This window comes from Petaurus breviceps, unplaced genomic scaffold (genome assembly GCF_028583685.1).
Source record: "Petaurus breviceps papuanus isolate PSGF00001 unplaced genomic scaffold, PetGlider_PUasm1.0 90977, whole genome shotgun sequence".
In the NCBI taxonomy this organism is placed as follows: Eukaryota; Metazoa; Chordata; class Mammalia; order Diprotodontia; family Petauridae; genus Petaurus; species Petaurus breviceps.
Window position 1 is genome coordinate 17,264,315 of NW_027187391.1, and position 10,038 is coordinate 17,274,352.

Here is a 10,038-nt window from a genome sequence, read left to right on the forward strand (position 1 = left end):
CTTACACAGTAAGGGGAGGGCTTATTTTCGGGATAGGTCTTATTATCAGGGAAACACGGTATATCTATGTCTCTCTATAAGTGTGTGTGTGTGTGTTTGCTTAAGGAGGAGAGAGAAAGAGAGACAGAGACAGAGAGGGAGAGAGACCAAGACAGAGAGACAGGTAGAGAGACAGCTCCCAGGGAAGGTGAGTATACATGTATATGTATGTTTATATATGTAATACACACACATAATGTTATAGATACATAGTGTCTACTATGTACCAAGCATTGTGCTAAGTACTCTTACAGGTATTTCCTTTTTTGAAAGAGACAGTAGAGATCATCTAGTTTCAGTACTACATGTTACAAGATTGAAAGTAATGTCAAAGTCCAGTCCCATAATTCTACAGATGAGGAAGCTGAGGCACACTGAAGTTAAGTGATATGCAAAAAATGTCGCAGAAGATAAAGAGCAGAATTCCTCTGGCATTTTTTCCAACTAAGCTATGCCCGTGTGTAGAATATTTATTTATAAAGCACATTGTATAATTACACACAAATAATACCACAGACTCAGAGCTGGAAGGGTCACCTAGTTGGTGCAGTGGATAGAGTGCCAGGCCTGAAGTCAAGAAGACCTGAGTTCAAATGCTGCCTCAGATACTTACTGACCCTAGGAAAATTATTTGTGATTATGTGACCCTAGGAAAGTCACTTAACCCTGTTTGCCTCAATTACCTCATCTGTAAAATTAGAGATGGAAATGACAAACCACTCCAGTAACTTTGCCAAGAAAAACTCAAATGGGGTCACAAAGAGCTAGACACAACTGAAATGACTGAACAGAAAGAGCTGGAAAGGACCATAGGGATCAATTAATCTAGCACCTTGAGTTTCTGATGAGAAAACTAAAACAGAAACTAAATGTTATATAATGGAAATTACACTGCATTTAAAATCAGAAAACCTAGGTTTTTTCTTTCGTTTACTATATATATGACCTTAGGCAAGTACTTTGCTGAGATCCAGTGACCACAGCCTCCTTGCTGTTCTTCAAAAAGGACCCACTATTTCCTGGCATTTTCACCTGCTGACTCCATGCTTTTCCCCTCATCTCTGCCTCACTGGCTTCCGGCAAGTCCCAGGTAAAATCCATCTTCTACAGAAAGCATTTCCCAATCCTCCTTAATTCTAGTGCCTTCCCTTTGTTGATTATGTCTGATTTCTCCTGTATATAACTTGTTTGTTTGCATATTATAAGTTGTTTGCATATTATCTCTGCCATTATACAGCGAGCTCCCAGGGAATCAGGCTTGGCTTTTATCCTTCTTTGTATCCACAGTGCTTAGCATAGGGCCTGGCACATAGCAGAGGAACTTAATAAATGTTAATTAGCTGACTGAGCCTCACCTGTTTTCTCACCTGTTAAATAAGACAGTTGGACTCACTATTCTCCAAGCCCCCTTTCACCTCTAAATCTGCAATTCTATGTTCCTAAGTAACTTGTCCAAGTCAAGAACTAAGTTGCAGAATAATGAAAACCTTTTAAGATATGTGTAGATTAAATATTTACTTGGTTTACAGTTTTAGTTTCTATCTCTTATACAAAGGACTTTGAATTTTCCTATTTAAGATAATCACTGATAGACTTGCAGTGCTCTCCTTTTCCTTCTTTTTTTTTATTCTTTGTTACAAAGTATGGCTCTCTCAAAGGGCAGGGCCATAGGTTTTTGCAAATAAAGGTGATTATAAGATATAAAAGCTACCAATCATTTTTTTTTAGTTGCTGGAATCTTTAGAAAGTCTTGCTGAAATCCCAGGTCTGGACCAAGATAAAATCAAGTCCCCTTCTACTAAGCTTTGCAAGGTGATCGAGAGCAGCCTTAAGGCACCAGGAAGCTGATGCTGGCATTATGTTGGTATTGAGCTTTAGTTCACAGTCAACCTCAGATATCAATGGGCAGTCTATGGGAGCCTCTTCCAGCCACCTGTGGATCAAAATGTCGAATGGTTGGTTAGTTCCAAGTCCCTTAGCTTGCAGGCAATCTGTATTGATAGACTGACTGACTATACATACCCCTTCCTGTCAGTAAACATGGAATAAGGAGAGGGAAAAACATTGGATTAGAAAGCAGGAGATCCCAATTATAATTCTGCTACTGATTAGTCATGTTACCTTGAGCAAGTCAGATTAACCTCCTTGCACCTCAGTTTTTTTCTCTGTGAAATGAGGGACCCAAACAAGATCTCTTCCATTATAAAATTCTATTATGTGTCAAACCTACCTTTCTGGAGACATAAATAATCAATAGTTATCATTGTAGTATGGGGCCTACTTTCCTGTTAAATGTCTCATTCTATAGTCTTTCTGCTTCCCTTACAGAATGATACACCGTACTGGAAGGCGCTATGGAAGGCAGCAGGAACTCTTGGTGATATGGGGGCCAAAGGCTCAGGGCCCACCAGGTTAATTCTTTCCATCCAGCTACTTATGACTTGTGGACTGTGAGTGGCTCCTGAGGTCAGTGATACTGGAACAGGATGGGCTATAAAAATACAGTTCTCATCATGATCATATAAATATAATACATATAGCTACATAAATTCCTATATATTATCTTGATAGGTATATGTATGTCTATTTTTTTAAATTCAGATTTGTGATTTCATCAGTGTAGGGAATTTCAAGTGTAGCAACTTCTTCCCAAGATAATAGATAAGCAACTCATCTTTAATTTTTATAATCTCAGAGAACTGAAATTTTAAATAGCTTGCCCATGATCACACAAACCAATATGTAGCAGGGGCAAGTCTTGAATTCAGGTCTTCCTGACTCCAAGGCCATCTCTCCTTCTATTCACAGTGCCACCGTCTCAGTGATGTCACTGATATCAATCTAGGTCTCTAACTACCCACCTAATTACTCTGCTAAGTTGTTGCTGTGTGGGTTATTTAAAATAGGTTCCCCTTAATAAAATATGAGCAATGATAGAACCGTTTATTCTTTTTTAAAAGGAAGTTTTTATTGATGTCTTCTGTTTCCTACATCATAGTAATAGAACAACAAACAAAAAAAAAACACATAAAATCAAAAACAAAAAAAAAAAACAACACTTAGTTTACTCCATCTTGTCCAAACTGGAAATACAGAGGTCACTTACAGGCCTGTTCCTATTTTGATGACACAGGAAATTTGACCTGCTTTTTTTTTCCTGGCTGGTTTGCCCCATTTTAGGCAAACTAAAGGTCTGCCGCCACCGGGGGTGGGGAATGGGTTAATTAATGTTGTACATAATGCAGACACCCTGTGCTCACAACTCCAAAGCCCAAGAGATCCATTAGCCTCAGCATCCTTGGTAGCTGGGCTTATCGTCATATATCACCATAACAGGATAGAGCTATAGAGTCTTAAGTTCCTTGAGGGAAGACCCTGCCTATATTGCTTTCTTTGTATTCCTTATAGAGGTCAATGAGGTTACTTACATGTCTTTGGCATTTAGAAAGCATTTACTGAGAGACATCCTGAGATACTGCCTAGAAGCCTGGCCTTGGAATAAAAAATACTTGGAGTCTAGTCCTGCCTGTGACCCATACTAGCAGAGTAACACCATGGGCAAATCATTTCATCTCATGGTGTCCTGTGCAGCTCTCCAAAATTATGAGCTGCCATTTTCCATCAGCAGAAACAGTTCCTACACCAGAGTTCTCCACACTCATAAAATCACAGGTCTAGACCCTTACCCCACCAAAGTTGCTAACTCTTGAATATTATAGCTAGAAAGAAATCAGGTCATACAAATTACTTATTTTACAAATAAGAAAAGGAAAATTTGAAATTGTTTCTCTTCCTTTACAAATGTTATAATCATATGCCTTTTTTTCTCTTTTCATAACAATTATACTTCAAAAAATCTTTGGTCTCAGTGGTGATGGACACTCGCTGGGCTGGTAGAGAACATAGATCCTTTATATCTTCTCACCTAGGAGATGATCTTCCCGAGATCCTCCAAAGAGAAGCTGCCAGGTTGCTAAAGCCTTTCCTCCAGGTCTTTTTACATTTCATGAGTATTAATGAAGCACTCAACATGCCCTTTCCTTGTGTCTTGTTCTTAACATGTGGCTTACTTACTTTCTAATCATCCATTTGCTCAATAATATCCCTTTTGCTTCATGAGCATAAATTATAACTGCTGCAATCCAACAGAAATTGTAGAATTCTAAGATGTACAACCATAGAACAGAGCTGAGGGAAGTTTTTTTGTAGCACTCTGGCTCTTAAGCTACCCACCCAACCCCCTGCTTTTATAAGAGTAAGGGGAGTATTGATTTAAGGGAACAAAGTCAAAATCAGAGTGTGGGAGAAAAATGTAGTGCAGTGACTGCTGAGAGTGGTAGTTAAGGTCCAAGTAATGAAGATGAGGTTTTTTACTGGCTCTGGCTACTGATTACATTCTCCCTGTAATGTGATGGGTTAACTACAACCAGGTAAATGAATGAATGAATGAATTAGTTAATTAGCAGATAGATTTTTTTAAAAGGGCATTTTTAATCATTTTATTTGTACCAGGCACTGTTTAACAGCTGGAGATGCAAGTACAAGCAAACAAAACAATTCTTTCTTCTAAGAAATTTACATTCTAATAGGGAAAGACAACATATAAAGAGAAGTTAGCATGGCAGGTTTAGAAATGGCCTGGAAGGTATGTGAAATCTTGATTCTGGATTAGAAAAATGAAAGTTCACCTATCAGAGTCCAAGGTCCCAGGGAAGAGTCCAGGTTCCTGTGGATTGTAATAAGGAGCCTGGCCAGATAACAGTTGGCAAAGTTTTAGGTCAGAGATTCCTCCCAGTAACCACATAGCCAAGATAGTAAAGCAGCTACCCTTTTGTTGCTGTTCAGTCATTCCAGTCATGACCCCATTTGGGGTTTTCTTGGCAAAGATTCAGGAATGATTTGCCATTTTTTTCTTCAGTTCATTTTACAGATGAAGAGCCTGAGACAGTGTAAAGTGACTTGTCCAGGGTCACACAGCTAGGCAGTGTCTGAGACCACATTTGAACTCAGGAAGATGTCTTTGTGACACTAGGGCCAGCACTCTAACCACTGCACAACCTACCTACCCTACTGAGTTCCACTTAATGCTGGATTCCTCATTCCATTCTTTCTGTGCCATGAGTGAGCCAAGATCCTGACTCTAGAGTTTCTGCGACTGTATCCAATGACCCTATGGGAATATGCATTGAACATACTGTGGGAACTGTGAAAATGTGTATTATTTTTTTGTCTCTTCAGAGGTAGACTGAAGCTATATATTGCCTGGGATCCTAAATCCAGATCAATTATGTTTGGGGGTAGGGGTGAGGAGACTTGTAATGTGAGCTCATAACTTCATATTAGTTATTTTATACTTTAAAAAAAATCATTCATTGTGTCCTCTGGTTGTTAGGTATGAGTATATCCTTATTGATTTTATATGGATAGGGTCTAGACCTGTGATTTTGCTGGTATAGGGAACTCCCAGAAGAGGAATCTTATGGGATTTTATGCTGAATAAACTTATTGATTCTTGCTAAAGAAAAACACTACATGCAGCCTTCTGGCATGTGTGCCTGCTTCTTTAGGGAACCAACTCCATTCTGCCAAAGTCTTACGAAAGTATTCATTGAAATGTATATAGCCTGTCACAACTTTGTTCCAATATACCTTTTTTAGTTATTATATGTTAGTCCCCTTCACAAACTTTTGATTCAACCAAACTGGCCTTTTTATGCTGTTGCTCACATATGGAATTATCTCCTATCTCCATGGTGACTTTGTATAGTTGTCCCCATGACTTAGGCACAAGTACTCGCTCACTACCTTTTCCCTTCAAATCTCTAGGATGTTTCAGATTTCAGTTCACATACTGCGCCCCCTCCCCCTTCAAAAGGGCAAACATCTCCCTCAAGATACCACCTTGTATATCTGTTACATATACTTTTTTTAAGTTTATGCATTGTCTCTCCTATGGAGTATAAACTCCTTTAGGGCTAGAACTATATCATTTATGTCTTTGTTTCTGCATTTGCCCTTTCTGTGCCTAGCACAAAATGGGCATTTCATAAATGCTTGGTTTTTTAATTGTGTTAATTGTTTGCATTGATTTTTAAAATTAATTTTTGTTCTAAGATGCACAACAATGGATTGATTTTTGAAATACAGAAAATTAAAATAGAGCTGAGACTAGCTAGTAGGTGGGAGCTTGGAGCTAAGTTCTAATTGGTAATTATATAAATCCATACACTCCTAGATATTCTTTGATACTACCATATAATGAGAGGTAGAGCTGAAGTTTAGGTCTTTAATTTTCTGGTAGCCATAGCAAATATTACATTTATTTAGCACTTCCTTTCCAGGTTGACAGGCACAAACTGTCAGTGTGAGTATGAGAGTTCCTAGTGGAAAGATATCACATCTACCTGGTGGTAAAGAAGCAAAGTGCTTTTTAAAATTGTCACCATAGTTGATGGAACTGTTAGGAAAACAAATGGGAGTATTCATGTGAAGAAGACTGAAGCCCAGGTTTTTCTCTTAACCCTGGAATCACCCTTCTACAAAATTATCTTCTTTCCTGATCTTTCTGCTTTCCATCTACCTTTCCCTTTGGGTTTCCAGAACCCAAGTCTACTTAGTAAGAAAGGTCACATCCAGCTCACCAATATTAGTCTCATACCCCTCCCAGAAGTGCTTGCATTTCAAAACAGATCCTTGGGAGAGAGTAATGATTAAAATAAACTAAATTCTAAGCCAGGATTTTAGAGGTTAATATCTTTAAGGGGATGGGTATGGGTGTGAGGGAAGCCTTTCCATTGTACTCCAAGTGACTCCAATGGACCACTACTGTGAATCATTAGACCTGTCCTGACTTCCAAATAATAATTCCTTCTTCTCTACAATTCTATTTGTGATGGGGGGATGTTGAAGGAAGGGGCGCCAGAGTTGCCCAATTATATTCTTTTCTGCCAGATACCCCAGAGGAAAATTCAGCCATTCTTAATGACTTGGAGAACACATTTTTCCAGCCCTGGGATTATTTCAAGTAGCTGAGTTAGTAACAACTACAATTTATAAAGCAAAGGTCTTCCTAAATTAGATACTTGTAATTTATAATTAAGCTTAATTGTGGTTGCTGATTAGGGTTGCCAGTGGTAATTTCATGTGCTGTACTGTAGAAGACCATGGACTCTGGGGGTTTTCTCCCCTCTCTTGATGCTTTTTTCATATCTTCAAATAGCTCAGTGTTGAAACTAATGGCATAGCAGTGAGTCCCAGTGTGACAGCGACAGTGGAATTTTTAAGGAGAAAAGGGAAAGAAGGGGAGAGAAAAAATGAGATTTTTTTTATTTCCCTATTCCAGGAGGCACAGCTGATGCTTTTTTCACAGGCAAGAAAACATTTTGTCAGCAATTACTGTTTTAGTAGAGTATTGTGTATGAAAGTAGAATAGATACTCATTTTAATTTGCTAAGAGATCAAGACTCTGGAATGAGCTGTTAGCTTAAGTCTTAGCATCATAATGCTTTTTGTTCTCAGGGCCTATGCTATGGGAACCTGGAAATAGCTTTTTACTATGGCTCTATTGTATAGAAATATTGTGGTGACAATAGAAATAAAGACACCTTTTTGGAGCGCTTTAAAATTTATTAAGTGCTATCCTCACAATGCTATAAGATGGACAGTAATAGTATTATTATACCAATTTTACCAAAAGGATAACCAGCTTCACCATTTCAGTGCTGCCTGGCATAGAAAAAGAAACATATCAAATAAACCTCCAGCCTCCAGCCAATCCAGTTGCTTCATCTTCATCTGCTATTGTATCGATACATGGAATTTCTGGTGAGGAAATTCCTTTTACTAATGCTATCAGCTTCTGTGCTGCCTATTATAGTCTTAATATCCTGGGGCCCTGAAGTGCTACCACTTGAATTTCTCACAATGTACAATCCCTGAAAACAGTTAAAACATCAAGAATATTTCCAAGTGATTAAATATACAACTTCAGTAGATTTTTTAACCTCTTAATTTGTACAGTTGTAATTGTGTACATTTTTCTCTTTATTCTGTTTCATCCATGTTGAATTACTTCATCTGTCTCATAGTATTTCTCTAAATTTTTTCCTAACTTTGCTTATTTCTGTTGCGTAGCACCATCATCTTTCCAGTCATCCCGTTTCTCACCTGTGTCATCAGCCTAGAGAGACAGGTTAGAGTCTAATACTGAAAGACTTTAAATACCAAACAAGGAATTTGTATTTAGCCCCAGATGCAATGAGAAGTCACTAAAGCTTACTGAAGTTTAGGTTTAGTTTAGTGCTAAATCATTTAGCAATGACGCAGCCCTTTACCAATACCACTTTGTCAACTACGTGGAAGATAGATTGAAGGGAGACTAGAGGCTAGGAAAACAATATGGAGTCTGTTTCAACAATCCAGGCCAAAAGTGAGGGATGCCTATCTACAACAGTGGATGTGTGATTGGACAAGGAGGAGAGAGTATCCAGTAGAAGTAGAAAATGTGCAGTTTATCTATGAATTGGTCCAACCGTTTTAGAAAATAATTTGCAATTATGCAAGAAATGTTTGGATATTAAAAAAAATAAAATAATTTTTTGCCACCTTTTGTGGCAAAATTCATAGCACAATTCTATTCTCTGAAATTATTTTCACTCAACCTCAAATGAGCCCCCTTTTGCAAACAAGAAAATCAGTTATATCAAACTGATAATGACTATGCCTGATATTAAATGCAACATTTTATATCTGTGATCCAGCCCTCTCCCACTGCAAAGGAGGTAGTTGTTTCCATATTTCTTATCCTGACTCAAGATTGGTTATTATAATTGTTTAGTGTTTGGGTTTATTTTATTATTTTGTTTTAATTTGTGTATGTTTTTCTCCTAGTTATGTATGCTTCCTTAACTCTGAGATTTCATATCCGTGTCTCCATGTATTTTTTTTCAAATTCCTTATTCATTTTTTACATAATAATGATAGTTTATTGTTTATCTTCCATAATTTGTTTATCAATTTTTCAACCAATAGCATGCATTTTGTTTCTATTGTTTTACTACTACAAAAAGTGCTGATTCCTTCCCTCTTGTTCCCTTCTCACTGTTCTATCTGGCCTCTTAACGCCCCTACCATGGCACCCTCAGTGTCAGACCAGAAGCCCAAGACAAGGTAGATTTGTTCAGAAAGGAGTTATGTGATCAGACAGAGATCCTACTTGGAACTTATTTCCCTGCAAAGATTTCAGTGCTAGATGAGTTCTTGAAGGACCCACCTCTGAATGAGGCTGATTTGAGTCTCCTAAAGGCCCCCCTGGACATTGACCCAGCCAAAGAAAAAGAGAAGGAAGTGCATCAGAAACAAGAAGAGAAGAATGATAAGGATGGGGAAGAGGAAGATGAAGATAAACATCCTCCTTGTGGGCCAAAGATGCAATGAGAAGATTGTGGGCCTTCTGCGGTAGTTGAACCCTGAGAACAAAGATGCAAAAGAACAGCTCAACCTGGTTTCAATGTGGCTGCAACTACAGGTGCCCCAAATTTAGGATAGAAACAACGACTCCGATTTGTCCAGGAGAAGGTATTTGAACTGATGACTACACTCAGAACTAAGCTAGATGGCTTCAGACCCAGATCTCAAAGTATTTCTCTCAAAGGGGTGATGCAGAGACTAGAGAAACAAAGCATTCGCATGAGGGTGACTACCAACAGTTGGTTCATGAATTGGATGAACACAGTATGAAGAAACAAGACTGATGGTCATGGAGATTTGGAATATTATATGATATCATCCTGAAGACCTTTGAGAAGATCAAGAAACCCAGGAGAGACACAAAAATCCATTGAAAAATGGAGCTTGCCTTTCTTCTCCATCACCCCTTATCTAGGATTATCTGTCTTGCCACAGTCCAGCTCCATTTAGAACTTCACATCTTATCCACACCTTGCCTTCTAGGCACCAATAAATTTTGTCACACCAAAAAAAAAAAGTACTGATTAATAT

At 38.2% G+C, this 10,038-nt stretch overlaps 1 long non-coding RNA gene and 1 pseudogene across 1 annotated transcript in view; both read left to right on the forward strand.

Annotated features, from left to right (window-relative positions):
• Positions 1-3,040, forward strand: part of LOC138153085 (uncharacterized) — a 48,691-nt gene extending 45,651 nt beyond the window's left edge. Inside the window, exons 2-3 of the long non-coding RNA XR_011166287.1 lie at positions 991-1,129; positions 2,368-3,040. This is a non-coding gene — a long non-coding RNA (uncharacterized lncRNA). The remainder of the gene's footprint in view (positions 1-990; positions 1,130-2,367) is intronic.
• A 6,128-nt stretch (positions 3,041-9,168) lies between these two features.
• On the forward strand, positions 9,169-10,038 carry LOC138153171 (proteasome activator complex subunit 1 pseudogene; annotated as a pseudogene).